This window comes from Gracilinanus agilis, chromosome 3, assembly GCF_016433145.1.
Source record: "Gracilinanus agilis isolate LMUSP501 chromosome 3, AgileGrace, whole genome shotgun sequence".
Lineage (NCBI taxonomy): Eukaryota > Metazoa > Chordata > Mammalia > Didelphimorphia > Didelphidae > Gracilinanus > Gracilinanus agilis.
Genome location: NC_058132.1, coordinates 516,020,671 through 516,038,386, shown reverse-complemented (window position 1 = coordinate 516,038,386; position 17,716 = coordinate 516,020,671).

Below are 17,716 nucleotides of genomic sequence, written 5' to 3'. Positions count from 1 at the left end.
GACACCACTCCTCCATAGACTGCAGAGAACATAACTACAAAACTCCATTGCCAATTGGGTGAAGATCTTTCATCAAAGCTCATTAAATCCATCTGCTTAAACTAGCAGAACAGAGAAGGAAAAAATATGAGTAAACAACAGAAAAAGAGAAAAGAAATTACAATTGATGGATTCTTTCCAGGAAGTGAAAAAAGAGCAAATGAAATAGAAGAAGATCAGTGAATTGGACACAGGCTTTGGAAGATCTCAAAATTCAATTAACTCAAGAACTTCAGGAACTCAAAAAACAATCAAGAAATATGATTTGAAAAAGGAAATACATGAACTAAAACAAGAAAATAAAGGATTGAAAACCAAAATTGACCAGCTCAAAAATGAAGCAAATAAGGCAAAAGAAGATCTACAAAGAAAATAAGACCAGAAGGAGAAGGATGACCAAAAAGCCAGGGATGAAATTCAGTCTTCAGAAAAATAGAACTCAACAACTAGAAGCAAATGACTTTACAAGGCAGCAAGAATATATAAAACAACATCAAAAAATTGAAAAAAATTAAGAGAATATGAAACACCTCATTGATACAACCAAAGATCTAAAAAACAGATCTAGAAGAGACAATTTAAGAATTATTGGTTTACTGGAACATCATGGCAAAAGGAAAAGTATGAATATCATCCTGCAGGAAGTTATCCAAGAAAACTGTCCTGACATTCTTGAACAAGAGGGAAAAGTAGAAATTGAAAGAATCCACAGATCACCTCCTACATTTAATCCACAACTGACAACTTCCAGGAATATTATAGCCAAATTCAAAAACTACCAGACCAAGTAAAAAATATTAAAAGCTGCTAAGAAGAAGTCATTCAGATACAAGGGAACCACAGTTAGGATAACACAGGATCTGGCTGCATCCACATTGAAGTATACCAGAAGGCATGGAATATAATATTCCCAGAAGCAAGAGAACTGGGTTTACAAGCAAGAATCCACTATCCAGCAAAACTGACTATATTTTTGCAGGAGAAAGTATGGTCATTCAATAAAATTGAAGACTTCCAAGCATTCATAAAGAAAAAAACAGACTTAAACAGAGAGTTTACTGCCCAAACACAGAACTCAAGAGAATCACCCTAAGGTAATTAAGAGAGAAGGGAAAAAATAAATCTTTTCATTAAGGGACCCAAAAAGTTCCAATGATTTGTATCCCTGGAAGAAAAAAAGATATAAGTAAATATTAAAAATTGTTATTATCAACAGGGAAACTAGAAGAAGTTTACTTTCAGGGAACAGTGACACAATGGAGTAAATTTATATTCCATAAAGAAGTGCGTGGGGCAAACAGTAGAGAATATTATTGCACTGGAAACATAAAGAGGCTGGACAGAGGAAATACTTAATACTTAAGTGCATTGAAATTAACTTAAAGAGGGAAGACCAATCAGATCCATTGGGGAAGAGAATTGATTCGTGCCCTATAGAGAAATAGAAGGGTAACAAAAGGACTGGTGTGGAGGAAAGCAACACTAAGGGAAAGAGAGGGAGGGAGGTGGGTAGCTTAAAAAGACTCTAAAGAAGAATTAGAAGGAAATAAGAAGGGAGGTAGGGAGAAAGGAAAGTACAATAAGGGAGGGCATTAGGGGAACTGATTAAAAACAAAACACTGGTATAGAAGGAAATAGTGAAAGAAGAATGGACAGGACAAGGAGAGAGAATCAAACTGTCTGGGCATACACAGTTGATAATTATAACTCTGAATATGAATGGGATGAACTCGCCCATAAAATGGACGCAAATAGCAGAGTGAATTAGAAACAAAAATCCTACCATATGTTTACAAGAAACACACATGAGACAGGTAGACATATATAGAGAAAAAATAAAAGGCTGGAGGAAAATTTATTGGGCTTCAACTCAGAAAAGGAAGGCAGGATTTGAAATCATGATTTCTGACAGAGCCAAAGTAAAAGCAGATCTGGTTAAAAGAGTTAGGGAAGGTAATTACATCCTAATAAAAGGCAGTATTAACAATGAAGAAATATCAGTACTCAACATGTATATACCAAATGGTATAGCATCTAAATTTCTAAAGGAGAAGCTATATTTCACTTTATTTTCTTCATGAATTTCCAATTGTTTGTGTCTTCTATCATGGCATGGAGAATATGGAAATGTGTATTGCCTGAAAGCATTGCCTTAACCTATATCAGACTACTTACTACCTTGGGGAGGGGGTGTGTGAGGGAGAAAGACAGAGTGCCTAAATAAACAAAAGTCAGTAAAAATTGTAAAAACAAATTTCTACATGTAATTAAAAATAGTCAAATAAAAAAAGGGATCTGAGCCCAAGTCTTTCAGATTCCCGGTCCAGAACTCTATCCACTATTATTTTGTCTTTCTGCAAATGGGCCCTCTGGCAGGTAGCAATGTGGGACTGAGGTTGGGAAATACTGATAAATGTTGAATAGCAGGTCTTCACAAAGCACAACACACTCATATATGTAATCTGCATTATTAAAATTTTCTCCATAATATTCTTAAGTTTAGATAAAATCAACAAAACAATGAATCAACCCTGATTTATAATATTTTCCAGTTTTCTAGTCAGAATTGGCTTCAGCACATCCCTGTCCTGGGATTAGGCTGGGAAGTTTAAGTAAAGATGTAGATTCAGAAGTAATCAACAACAGCAATAATTTCTCTATTACTTTTTATTATGTACATCAGGAGCAAATAGGTTGAGTGGTTAAATTCAGAAGGAATAAAAGGCACATTATATAAACAAATAAAATACTGTAGTATAATTCTCTATAAATGCTCAATCCCATAGTAAATTAATTATGTATAAAATTACTTAACCAAGAATGTGATATGCCTTTAAATAGAAAAACAATTATGATAAAAAAGTACAAAGATGAATAGATCATGGTTTGCTAAAATAAAAGCACATCTTTATTTATCTCCCTCAAATAAAATGTTTATACCTTCTCTGCAAAGTGAATTTAGTAAACAAGGATAATACTATAAATCATATCTATATACATATATGTGTGTGTATACATATATACAAACACATGTAAGCATATTTTCAACTCATCTCAAACTGTATTTTTTTCCAAAGATTTCTCCCTTGCCTTCTTATGAGCTCATATAATTTATGTAGTTTAAACCAAGTCTTAACTGTATAACTGGGAGATAAAATCCCCAATCCACATCTAATTGTTGAAGCTTATATTATTATACTTATTGCAGAGAGATATAAATTTGGCTCTAAAATCTATGACAAAAGAATTAAAAAAGCAAAAAATGTGAGGAAGTATGGAACCTAAGTTAACTTTGATTTAAAACATATGTTTGATGGAGGCAGTAGTCTGTGGAAAACATCTAATTCTCTTCTCCAGGACACCACCGCCATACTAAAAAACAAGGGAAATTATTTTATCTTAGGCATAAAATGTGCTGGTTTTGAAAGTTTGGAAAGCAGAAAGCTGAAGACTAGGATCAGTTCTTCAAGCTTGGCAGTTTATGGTTTGGATAGAGTAACTTAAAGTTTTCCTCTTTTCTCCATTAGAAGGCTAGTATTATTGCTATTAAAAGAAAGGAATAAGAAAAAAAAAGAACTCATCTTGAAATATCCCTAAAATAAAAACACCCAGGTTTAAAAACAAATGGTGTTCAAGTTTATAATTGATTGCTTTTCATTATCCTTGGTTCTAAAATGGTCACATAGAAGTAAATTAGATTATGTTTATGAATGGGGTCTAACTGAAATAAAGACTTAGATAATACTTTTTTTTAACCAATAAACATTTTAAAAATATCTACTATCAGTTAGCTACTGTGATAAGTACTGGGGATATAAAAGGAGGTCAGAGACAGACCATATCCTAAAGAAGTTTACAATCTAATGGGGGATAAAACATGCCACTAATATATACACAAAGCAAGCTATCCACAGTGTATATAGAAACATAAATGATAGAGGGAAGGTGCTAGAATTAAGAGAGCCTGGATCACACTTCCTCTAGAAGTGGGGTTTTCTGGCAATTCCTGCTCTGGCCTGCTGTGATATCTGCAGTTCTGTCTTTAGAGATTCATTTCTTTGCTCTAAAGTAACGGCAATTTTCAAAAATTCTATTAGAGTGCAATCAATCAACAAGAATTTGTAAAACATCTGCTATATGATAGTCGCTATCTTGGGAATAGAGGTACAAAGAGAAAAAAAACAAAGCATTTAATAAAAGGAAAAAGACAAGAAAAGCTTTAAAAAACAGGGAGAGGGGCAATGACTGTAGGAGTAATTTGCCAGAAAAGATTGGAAGGAATGACATAAAAGATTACAAATAGAAGGCTTACCCTCAGTGAACAAAAGTAATATCTTCCTGAAGTAAAGGAGCATAAATGATATCAAGAGATTTTGATGTTTTGAATGAAAGAGAAGAGCTTCTGGCTTATAACCTCTATTTTCTCAATAATAAATGAAATGAATTTGTCCTCTACCCGGAGGGGAGCAGGATAGGGAAGTGTGAAAGTCCTATACAAAAAAAAGGAGTAGGTTTAAAATATCTTTTGTGAGGAATGTCAGAAAGCCTCAATCAGGGAAGAGGAAAGGATTTGCTTTGTCGCAACAAGGGACCAGTTGAAGACCAAATCAAAATGGCTGTATGACTCTCTAGCATTATTTGGCAGCATGAAAGTAGAGGCAGAAAATCAAATTATGATGACAAGTATGGAGTAAAGTTTTGTTGTTCAGTAGTGTCCACCTCGCAGTGATCCCGTTTGGAGTTTTCTTGACAAAGATACTAGAGTCATTTGATATTTCCTACTCCAGGTCATTTCACGTGTGAAGAACTGAAGCAAACAGGATTAAATGACTTCTCCACAGTTACAGAGCTGGTGAGTGTCTGAAGCTAGATTTGAACTCATGAAGATGAGTCTTCCTGATTTCAAGCCCAGTGCTCTATCTCCTGTACCACCTAGCTGCCCCAGATTGAAGTTTAGCAAAGCATAATCTTCAATGAGATGAATGTGCAAGAGATTCTAGAGTATAGGAGTGTATAAATTGGACTTTTTAACTAGACTACAGGTTAGGAAGGAACCAAGAATGCAAATACAGTAGGGGTGATAGTGCTGAAGGAAGGCAGTACTAGAGGCCACAGTAAGGATGAATAATAGGCTTAGCAAGAATGGGGCACAGAAATATATGAATGGAATGAAAGAAAGTTAAAATTATATTTGCAGAGTTTCTGACAATGGAAATAAAATACTTGTAGTTGGTAGTGAAATAAGCACATAGCCTATTTTGATATTTCTAATGCAACAACAATCCATCTCTAATCACCATGCCTTTGCATCAGCTGTCCCTCATCCTTTTAATGCATTCCCTCTTCACCTCCACCTCTTAAAACCCCTTTTCCCTTCCAAGCATAGCTCAAATTTAGCCTTTTAAATGAGACCTTTTCTGATCCCCCACTCCATACACATGTAACCCACCTGCTAGTTCTTGCCCATAAATTTTACCTTGCATTTATTTTGTATATACTATATTGTCTCTCTCTGTATAATGTAAGCTCCTGGAAAAATAGTGCATATTTCCTTTTTTGTACATGTATACATAGGACCAAGCACAGTTTGTAGCAGAGAGTGAGTATTTAATAAATGCTTCTGGCATGACTGAATGAATGATCATCCCCTGAGTGGCTAAAGTGGATTGAAAATATTTGTCATGGGAGTTGAGGATGTTGATGAAATAAAAATAAAATATAGGCATGCATAAAGCATGGTCTAGGTGTGCTAGAATTTCTGGCCCCTGAGCTATGCACATCTGTGGAAGCCAGGATTTTTGAGGGAACATCAGCATGTATATTGGAGTTTTCCTGTAGAAAGGTAAGAGTAAAATGGAAAAGTATGTCTATGAAAGAGATAACTGAACTATTTGAGAAAGGAAGAAGAATTACTGGACTTATTAGATAACATTATTAGGATCTGGATTAACACCTCCATAATGTATGAAGGAATTAACACCTTAATCTAAATGGAAGTTGCAAAGAGTAAAATTCAGTCTTAAGGCAGGGAAAAAACAAAACAACAACAACAACAAAAAAACAACTTTCAACCTTTTAAACTATCCAAAAGAATACTTGAACTACTTAAGGGTTTCCCCTCATCAGAAATCTTCAAGTAAAGGTTAAACAATCACTTGCCAGGTATGTTGTAGAAGGGAATCTTGCTCAAGCACAGCTAGACTTTGCAACCTTTGAGACCTTTTCCAACTCTACAAATTTGTGACTGTAAATTTATTTATCACGTTCATGCTTCATTGGCAGGTTTCTCAGAGATGGGTGGGAATAGAATACAGCAGAAGTAAATTTTGTTAGTGAGAAGAATGGGGGGAAAAGATTTGGAACAGAGAATACTGTTGGGGAAAGGCAGACCTAATTCATTAGTCTTCTACAGCCTCCTTTTTGAAGGCAGTAAAGAATTGAACATAGTCCTGAATTATTGTTGGGCTAGATGGGGATTAGGTAGGGAATGGATAAGGAAAGAATGTAAGACATTTTATGTGAAGCCTTGGGCCAAAACTTAAGGGATCAAATGTTTAGGGATTTGATATTTTAAAATCATTAATTCTACTTCCTACATTACAAGTCTAATACTGAAAATGAGTGAAATCTGTTTCTTCAACATAAGTGGCCACCAGTTGCAATCTACAAGAACTATTCTGGAGAACAATTTGGAACAATGCCCAAAGGACTCTAAAACTACACATACTCTTTGCTCCATTGATTTCATTACTAGATCTGTATATCAAAGAGATCCACAAAAGGGGAAAGTATCTATTTATGCAAAAAAAATATTTCAGTTCTTTTTGTGGTGGGCAAAGGATTTTCAGTTCTTTTTGTGGTGGGCAAAGGATTGGAATTTGATGGTATTGATCATCAATTATGGAATTGTTGAATAAGATGTGGTAGATAATATTTATGGAATACTATTGGACTATATAAACAGGATGATTTCAGAAAATTCCAGAAAAAAAAACATATGAATTGACGCAAAGCAAAGTAAGCAGAACCAGATGGACATAGTACACAGTAACAGCAATATTTCTTGATAAAGGACTCTGAGTGATCTAGGTATTCTCTGCAATTACTAGTGATTAAAGACACTTCCAGAGATTCATGATGAAAAATCCTATCTACTCTCCCAAGAAAAAATTAGAGCCTGAATGAATATCAAAGCATACTATCTTTAATTTTCTTTATTCTTTTTTAAATCTGAGATCTCTTCCACAAAATAGCTAATATGGAAAAATGTTTTCAAAGCTTATTCATTTACAAATCTATAATAGATAGCTTGACATCTCAACAAGTGGGTAGGGCAGAGAAGGAGACAGAGAAGGAGAGTCAGAGGAAAATGAATGTTAAAAATTATTTTACATCTAATAGAGGAAAAAATAAATATTATTTTAAAAAATGAGGCCACTAGAAAATTCTAGTTTCTACATGAAATTGAAAAATCATATATTTGGGAAATGATACTGAATTATCAAGTGGAATATTTAATAATTAAAAACAACCAGTTCTCTAAGTGATACCCATGATCCCAGTGTCCTCAGGCTCTGAACTTACACAGACTAGAGTAAGTGTTGGGGTATTCCCCCAATCATCTCATTAGTTTGAAATTAATTCCCCTCCATGGAGTTAACCCTGGGGAATCTCAGAGATCCCAGTTCTCTTGTAATCACATCTGCTACAGGATAGTTTTCATTTAACCTCAAAGATTAGGGTGAAAAATATCAAAGATAAATTAATCAATATAATTTTCTGTATTCTGGGAATCTCACCTTCCCCAAGATCCCTCACAGCCCCATAGATTCTTAACACACCACATTACCTGTTGGACTTCTCTCAGAAAGGTAAAGAAAAATTAAAGAGTCCTATGAGGGGCAACCCCTAGTCACCTACTTTCTTATCAGAGCCTAAATAGGAATATAGCCTATCTATATCAGTAGTTCACCAAAATTTCAGGATATTTACTTTCTACAAACTCCTTAAATTTTCACTTGTTCAAATCCTCAGGAAAGTACTTGGAGATGCATTCTACGTGGGTCTCAAGGATGAAAGTGAAACTAAAGACCAGGGAAGTTAGCAATAGGAAGCCAAAGATCTAAACATGTTACAGGCAAGTGTTTGAGAGTTTAGAGATACATAGATAATGGTATTAATAGACATTACATGCCAAAAGAAGCTATGATTTCATGGAAGAAGCTATTTTTACCCTGCTATGTAAAGAAAAATACTTTGTGCTAAATTTGGGTAGCCCTAGGTCAATTAGAGTTAATTGTATCCAGAAGAAGGTCAGAGACCTATAGATGAGTCATGTGCTTAATGGAAATAGAAACAAAGATTCTGGAATTTCACAAATAATGGGAAATTATCCAGTTCATTGGATCAATGTGAAGGCACAAGGATTCATTTTGCTTTGTGTTTTTGTCTCTCTTAGAGGTCACCATGGCCAAAGAATTCATCATTTAGTGGCCAACTTTCTCTTGATGAGCCTTCCTGTGCTTGTTCTCAGACTTCAGGCACAGTTATCTCAAGGCCTTCCCACCTCAACTTAAAGAATTTGGGCTGTATTACTACATGAGAACCCAGCATCACTTCTATGCCATGTAGAGGAAAGGACAAAAGGAACTTGTGTTAACTGAGGAGAAATAGTATTATAGATGTGTAAATGAAAAAATTTTGAGTTTAAATTCTACCACATACTTCATAGTTGTATAACTTTGGGTTAGTCATTTAAATTTTTCTGCATTGCTTTCCTTATCTATAAAATGGGAATAATAATCACATTTTTTCAGTGGTGCCATGAGAATAAATGAAATAATATAGTTTGTTCTAACAGTTTTAATACTTTAAGTTTTAAACTTAAAACTACACTAAGACTTTTAGGATACCTTATAAATGTAAAGTGATGTATAGACCTTCAATTACTATATTAATGTATATTATTATTGCTATACTGATAAAATTAGGTCTGTCCCTCTTGAATTCACTTCAGGTAATGAAGACTACCTTGTGAATGACAAGTATTAATGTATTTCAACAAACACTATTTGTAGAGTTAGAAATCAGGCCATATTACTTTATTTTGAGAGGAAGGAAAAAGAAAGATGTCCTAGAAACAATGCATTTACTAACCAAGGATATCTAAAAGTAACTCAGCTAGTATTGGACAGAAAGAAAATCTCTTCTTTCTAAAATATAACATGGGCACAAAAATATTAATTTTAGGAGTATCTGGGAAGTCTGTCCAGGCCTTAATTATTCAATATATTGTACCACAGAGTGGTCTAGGGCTAATCATCATGCCCTGTCAAAGTTCCTCTTTTAGCAATATCCACCCTTGCAATGTTTCAGTTTCAAAAAGAACTATAATTATGTTATTAACTACTTTAAAATATATGTTGCTAGTTTCTTAAACTCTTAAAAGGAGGCCATTGAATTTTGTCATAAGTCAAATTCTCTTATTACCAAAAAAAATTTATAAGGAAACTTTTCATTTATATCAAATTCAATAAATAAATATTAAGTGACAACTATAAGCAAGATAGAATCTAGGAATTTTAATGTACAAAATAGGCCCTGACCTCAAGGACCTAATAAATTAAAAAAGGAAATAGGTATGCAGTATTTTCCCATAAGTTTGTTTTGTTGTTGTTGTTATTGTTTTGGGCAGTTTTCTTTTTCTTTGTTTCTTTGTTTCTTTCTTCCTTTCTTTCTTGTAAAAGGAGTAACAAGTAATGTCTTAAAGACTATTGATAATGTATGTCAATAGCATTTTATCAGAGAAGTAATGGACTAGATTTATGGAATGAGTCATATATTTTCAGATGTAGTGAATTTTTTTTTTCTGATTGACTATACTTTAAGGAAAGGTTCAATGGGGGCAGAGGGCATGGGGTAAATTAGTGGGTAATAATGGAGATGTTAAAAATTTTTAAAGAATGAAAATATAAAAAATATGGAAATATATGGAAAAGTGGACACAATGAATATTAAATTTAACATATAATTTTAATAATATCTAGGATCTCTATAGTACTTTTAGGTCTACAAAGCATTTTACTCATACTATCATTTTATCCTCACAGTAATCATGGAAAAAAGAGGTTGTAATTTTCCAATTTCTATAGATAAGGGATTTGAGGTAAAATGAGGCAAGCAAATTGCTCAGGGTATGTTCTGGAACTTGGAATGAGAATTATGGTCTTTTTGTCTAAAAGTTTAACACTATCCACTTGGCCCATCTTGTCACACATACTGGAAATTCACATCTTCATAGACCATTCTCTTCTATTCTTTCCAAATTGCAAATCTTTATGATTATTAATATTTATTTTAAAATTTAAGGAATTTTAACCAAAAATTTTAACACAAGAGAAGATTATCTTGATATGACAGAAAGATCACTAGATTTAGTGAGGGGAACTTTGGGCAAGTATTTCACTTGAATTAACTATTTTTTGGTTCGTTTTGGCTTGATTTTAGTGCTTCTGCTTTTATGTATTGACAAATGTTCTCTATAGCTTTGATATGACATAATAAATGATAGATTTATTCCAGATTGACAACAAAAGAAAAGTCTTGGGGGAATATGGTTACTCACAATGTGAGACAGCTGGGAGTTGGCTAATGATGCTAGTAACTTGGTTTTTTTTGTTTTTTACATCTATACAATTATTAATAATCGTTTTATGACATTTTGAAATCTGTGTTCTCTCCCTCCTTCTTTACTCCTCCCCCATCCCCAAGAAGGCAGGGTAATAAAAGTCCCATATGTGTGTGCTATCATACAATACATATTTCCAAGGTCATTATGTTGTGAAATAAGACCCATATTGCTTACATGAGAGAAAAATTCATAGAGGAAATAAAGTGAAGAATGGTAAGTTTCAATATGTATTCAGATTTGATCAGTTCCTTTTAGAGCAGTGGATAGCCTTTTTCATTTTGAATCCCTTGAAGATGGCATGGATCCTTGCATTATTGATGGTGATTAATACACAGCTGATCATTATATATTATTCCTGTTACTGTGTACAATGCTCTCTTGGTTCTACTCACTTCACTTTGCATCACTTCGTATAAGCCTTCCCAGGATTTTTTGTGATCATCTTGTTTATCATCTCTTATGGCACAATAATATTCCACTCCATTCATATACCATGACTTGTTCATCCATTTCCCAAATAATAGATATCCTTTCACCTTTCAGTTTCTAGTTCTTTGCCATCACAAAAAGAACTGTAATATTTTTGTACAAATGGGTCCTTTTCCTCCACCTATGATCTCTTTGAGATATATACACCTTATAGTGTGGTATTTGCTGGACAGTTCTTTGGCCCTTTGGGCATAGTTTCATGTTGCTTTGTTGTATCAATTCACAATGGATATGAGTTGGCAACTAAGACTTGTTTTAATTTTCCTTTTGCTAATTAACAGTCCTATGGAGCACTTTTCCATATGACATAAAACAGCTTTATTCTTCATTGGAAAATTGCCTGTTCATATACTTTGACAATTTATCAATTGGAGAATGTTTGTATTCTTATACATTTGACTTAGTTCTCTAATATATTTGAGAAATGAGGCCTTTGTCAGAGATACTTGCTATATTATTTTTCCCAGTTTATTATTTCCATTCTAATTCATAACTTAGTAATTTTCATAAGTTTAGGTGGGCTATCAGTAAAGCTAGGCTGGGATAGAGGGAGCTACTTAAGACAAAATGTATTCTTTATCCCAGGCCCCTCTACAACTGGAAAAAAAAAATGTGGCTGTTGACTGAAAGTTTCCTATTCCCTCAAAGTAAGGAGTATCTTAGAAGAGGATATCATTGCTCTGTATCTCATTTTTTAGGAAATATATTTTTTTTTAATTTTTATTTTTTAGAAAAATTGTCCATGGTTACATGATTCATGTTCTTACTCTCCTCTCCACCCACCCTCCCTCCACCTCCACCCCCTGTAGCTGACATGCATTTCCACTGGTTTATATTGGTTTTTTAGAAAGGCAAGTCCAACTTCTATTTGATTTAACTTATTTGTATTAAATCAAAACACTTTCATTTACATGATGTGAGTAGATTTCCCACCAAAAACCTTAGATCCAAGAAAAAATAGAATTATGATAATTTGGTCAGGGAAGGATCACTGTCAGATGTCAGAGGTGTAAGAAGAATTTCGTGGAGGAGGCACCTGGGTTTGGCTTCAAAGGAAGTGAATGATCTTCACCTAGGAGAGATGGTAGGTCATTACAGATGGTGGGTATTTATGACAAACACAACAGAAGGTAGGAATAAAGCAATGGGAGTGGGAGAAGGCAAGTGAAGAACCCTGAATTTAAAGGAAACCCGTTTGACTGGTTTGTAGAACACTAGGAATATAGTATAAAACAGGACTTAAAAGGAGAATTGGAGACAGGAGTCGGGGGCCCTGATGGCAGGACAAGAAACTTCTGTTTCTTTCAGTAGGCAATGGGGAGCCACCAAAAACCCTTGAGCACAGGATTAAAGTGCTGAGAGAACCTGTCAGCTATTTCCTAGCAGATGAGAGTTTTGCAGCTAATTATTTACTGATCTATCCAATTACTTTCATGTAAACAATGAAAACACCACAAAGTACTGCCTTACAAGCAAGAGCCACCTGTGGTTACTTAGCTTGCTTGGCTCTTACTGCCAGTTACACTGATCTGGGGGCTTAAGACAGGAAATGAAGGAAGGGGAGAAAAGACAAGGAATTTGTAAAAAGCATAAACAAGAAAAGGACCAAGATAGAAAAAAAACAGTAAAGAACAGGAGCCCTGGAGAAATTAGCCTTTTCTATCCTCTTCTAGTTTTCTTTTTGTGATTTATTTTATAATATTCAGCTGAATCTGATTTTTCCTCATTTCTTTCCTACTGTTTTCAATGTTCCCCATTGACTGCAGACAAATAAAAATCAACCAACTATTCTGTGCCTTTCCTGTGCTATGCATTGAGGAGACAAAGAAAAAAATTAAACATCTGACCACAAGGTGCTTACATTCTATCCAAGAAAAATATATACATATGCATATGCATAAAACATGTACAAATTAAAATTAAAAGTGATTTAGCAATAGGAAATGAGGGCATTGTGGAAAGTCTTATTTAGAAGGTGGTGCTTGAGCTTTTGAAGGAAACTAGGGGTTCTAAAAAAGAAGAGGGAGAGACTATATATCATGCTTGAAGGAGAGTCTGTTCAAAGCTGAAAAGATAGAAAGCTAGAGGTGTAGGGGATAGAGCACTGGGTTTGGAATCAGGAATATTTATTTTCACGAGTTCAAATCTGGCCTCATATGTATCCTCAGTTGTATGACCCTGGGAGAGTCGCTTAACCCCATTTGTTTTAGTTTCTTCATCTATAAAATGAACTGGAGGGAAAAAATGGCAAACCACTCCAGTATCGTTGCCAAGAAAAGCCCAAATGGGATCAAGAAAAGTCAGACATGATTGAAATGACTCAACAACAACTATATGTGAAGACTAGCAAACTATTTTGCTACAGCATAAAGTGTATAAAGATAAGCAATGTGTAAGGTGTGGAATGGTATTTTTGAGCCCTGATTATAAAGAATTTCAAAATGCTAACTTAAAAAATTTACATTTTGATCCTACAAATTTTAGAGGAAGGGAGTAATATAGCCATACCTTATAATAGAGGATAAATATATAGAGGAATTATAGAGGAAAAGAAGAGACAGGAAACTATAGAATTTTAGAGTTACAAGGGTGCTTAGAGGTCTTTTTATCCACGCTCCTACTTAGTTCCTTAATTCCTATTACAACATCAATAAATTGTCATCCCAAATGTACCCGAACAACTCCCCTGAAAAAGAATTCACTACCTCAGGAGAGTCCATTCAAATTTTCCACTTAATTTAACTTTAAAACTCTGGATTTTATTGCCAAGTTTTGATCTTTACTACAGCTGAGCAACCCTTTGCAGAATGTGAATGTACTTTCATAATTCTGCAACATGACAGTTTATGAATATGAACACAATTTTACTTGGTCACATTTGCATTATATATGACATCAAATTTGAAGATGACACAAAATTGTGAAGAAAAATAGAAGACTAGGTTTTTAAATGATGTTGCCAGGCTAAAACACTGGGCCTAATTAAATAAAATGGCATTGACTTGTGATATGTGGTAAAACCTATATATTGGTTTTAAAAAATCAATTTAATGAGTCAAGATAGAAAAGATATGGTCAATCTTTAGATAAAAAAAACAGGAACAAAACCGAATTTTAATATACCATAGTCCCAATTTGAGACATCTGTTAAAATGTCAGGCAAAAAAACCCCAAAAATATAAGAATGAGACACCCTGCAAAAAATAAAATTTAAAATAAAATTCATAAAATACAAGTAGCTATGCTATCTACATTAGGAGAAGAATAGTGTCCAGGAAGACAGATGCAATAATCTCATTATACTCTGAACTAACTATATGATATCTGGAATATTATATTTAATTCTATGTATCAAAATTTAGAAAGAAAATTAATAAATGGAAAGAAATGTGTGAGAAAGCAACTAGAATGGTAAAGAACCTTAAGTTAATGCCATATAAAGATTGGCTGAAAGTATTTAGTCTATACTATAAGACAGAAGGGTAACATCAACTAGGTTGAACAGTGAATAGAGTGCTACTCCTGAAGACAGGAACATTCTTCTTCCTGAGTTCGAATCTGACATCAGACACTTATAAGCTGTGGGATCCTGGACAAGTCCTTTAAACCTGTTTACCTCAGTTCCTCCCCTATAAAATGAACTGGAGAAAGAACTGGCAAACTACTCCAGTATCTTTACCAAAAAAAGAAGAAGGGGAAGAAGGAGAAGGAAAATAAGCAGGAGAAGGAGGAGAAGGAAAAGAAGAAGGAGAAGGAGAAGGAGGAGGAGGAGGAGAAGGAGAAGAAGAAGAGCAACAATAACCAAAAAAATGGAGTTACAGTCAGAGAGGACTGAAACAACTGAATGACAACAGTCCTCATACCTGTCTTTTTAAGTAGCTGAAGGACTGTTAGATAGAAAAAGTAGAATTGTTTTGATTTTCCCCAGAATGCAAAAGTATTGTAAAAGAAATAGTTGGAAGTTGCAAATAGGCAAATTTAAGGAAGAAACTTTTTATAAGAGATGCTAAAAAACACAATTGTTCCAAAATAGTTTTTATTCCCAGATGGAGATCAAATACTTTAATATAGCTTTTCCACATGTCACAAAAGATTAAGAAATTTACCCAAGAGATGTAGATAATCATGCTTCATTTTCTTGGGAGATTACCCAATTTAAACCACATTGACAACCAACTGGCTATACTCAAATATAAATATAGGCTGTTTGCCAAAGGTATACTTAATATCCAATGAGATAAAAGTGGGGTTTCATGATAATGAATTAAAGACTATATGTCAAAATCTTGTGAATTCATTGTCATATTTTACAAAATACAGACTTTTAGCAAAAAAGGAGGATCTATTCTATATTGAAGTTTCTAAATCAGTAATCTAAATAAGGTAAAAGATTCATTGTATAATTTAATCGTCTTAATTATTTTATTTTCTCTTAATTTAACACTGTGTCTTTGTGTTATGTGTGTGTGTGTTGGGGGGGGGAGATGTAGGTATCTTAGACAAAGCATGCCATGGATTACTAATTGGTTCCAGATTTTAAAAGGAAAAAAAAAGTGAGTGGGTTAGATTTCCTCTGGGAAATTACAAAATTCCTTTAATGACCCCATATCTGATCCCAGAAACAATGGACTATTTTTTAATATCAATATTCTACCAGTGTTACCGTTTGATTGAAAGTCATGGAGTACTATAATCTCCAAAGGGAAAAAAAGAGAAACATAAAGGAGGTGTCTAAGAGACTTATTCTGTATGTGAGTAGGAAGCAATTCATAATAAACAATGAACTGTGAAGAAGAATCTGAGTAAATAACATCATTAGGGACATATTTTCTCAAAAACAGAAGATAGGCTGTTCATCTGGTGAGAGTGAGAGATAACCAGTGGACAGTCTATGAATTCTATTGTAATCCTCAAGATGTCAGGAGAAAATAAGATAAAATAAGAATATTGCAGGTTTGGGGGTAAACCCTTCATGTAGGTTTATGGGAAGATGTAGATCAGGACAGGCACACATGGATGGTTATAGAGATGACCCATATTATAACTCAATAAGCAGTTATTAAGAAGTTAGAAAAAGCACTGCATTAAGAACTGGGAATACAAACAAATAAAATAGTACCTACTCTCAAGGAGTTTGCATTCTAATGGAAGAAGAGAACACACAAAAGGGAATCAAAAAAAGATAGGGAGAGGTACTTAGAAGACCACTGTAAAGAAGTCAGGAGATTAAAGAGAAAAACTAGGAGAGGAATGATGGAATTAGTGTGATTGGCCTGAAAGCTTCCTCAAGATTCAGATTCTGGATGAAACTCGCCAATGAGAGAAAGGGGTCACGAAGGCAAAAATAACTTACAAAATGAGAAATATTTACAGCAATAGAATATATTCATTGAATTAGGGAATGCTTTAGTTAATGTAGTTGCTTGCCTATAGGGAATGCTATAGCAGATGAATAAACAGCTTTAAAACTGAATATTGGTTGAGTTGGTCTTGTGGTCTTTAAAGTTCCAGCTGTGAACTGTTAATCAAAGTAGCTTGTTTTTTGATAAATCTAAGCATAAGCAACTGACTAAGCTTTGTGAGATACTGTTTATGAAAAGAAGTTCATGGAATTTCTCATTTCAAAATCTCTTCTTTGAATACTTTTTTTTTGCATTCCTGTTTAGGAATGATGCTATGGAATAGATTAATTCTCTTCTTTAAACTTGAATTCTGCTTCCTTGAAGCAAATGGTCAAAGATAAGTCTTTCTGAATGTCAGCTTTTTTCATTTTAAAGCAGAATTAATTGAAATAGTTAAGCATCCCCTCCAAAATAGCACCACCTTCCCTTTATACCATTTCTTTTTTTTAAGGGCTGTAAAAATCATATTTATGGTGTTTAATTTCATTTCTCATTTTATTAACATGGTTGCAGTGATATTTTTTCCTTTTTCTGTTATAACCTGCTGATTTCTTAGGCTGTATTATTTTATGATGCATCCTTTAATTTTTTTCTATTATTTCACACTGAGTGTTTTAATGGGTTTTCAAAAATCCCCTTTTCTTTCTCAGCAAAGGATGTCTGTTCTTGGAAAGGTTTTCTTTGGTGCATTTCCAGCTGTGGGATAGTCTAGTAAACTATATCAAAGGTTGTTAGTTTTCTGGTTTCTCCTATAGGTCTATGGAGATGAGATTGTAATATTTATTTTCTAAAGGCTGTTTTCTTTGTTTATATCCTGCTGTTGAAATGAGCAGCTCAATAAACCTCTTAATGAAGGTGGCTGAAACATTTCCTTTTTGCCTTGGTTTCTATTGCTTTTGAGATGACAGTTTTTCAAACATGTTTCTGTGCTTTGAAAACTTTCTGTGAACTTGAATTTGCCCTAATAAATAATTGTGAAATCATTAATTGGCACCAGAAGCATCTGAACTTAGAATTTTATTGTTTTTGAGAAAACAATCACACATTCAGGCTTCACTTATCTCTAGAATAAATTACACAATAAGCTACAATCACC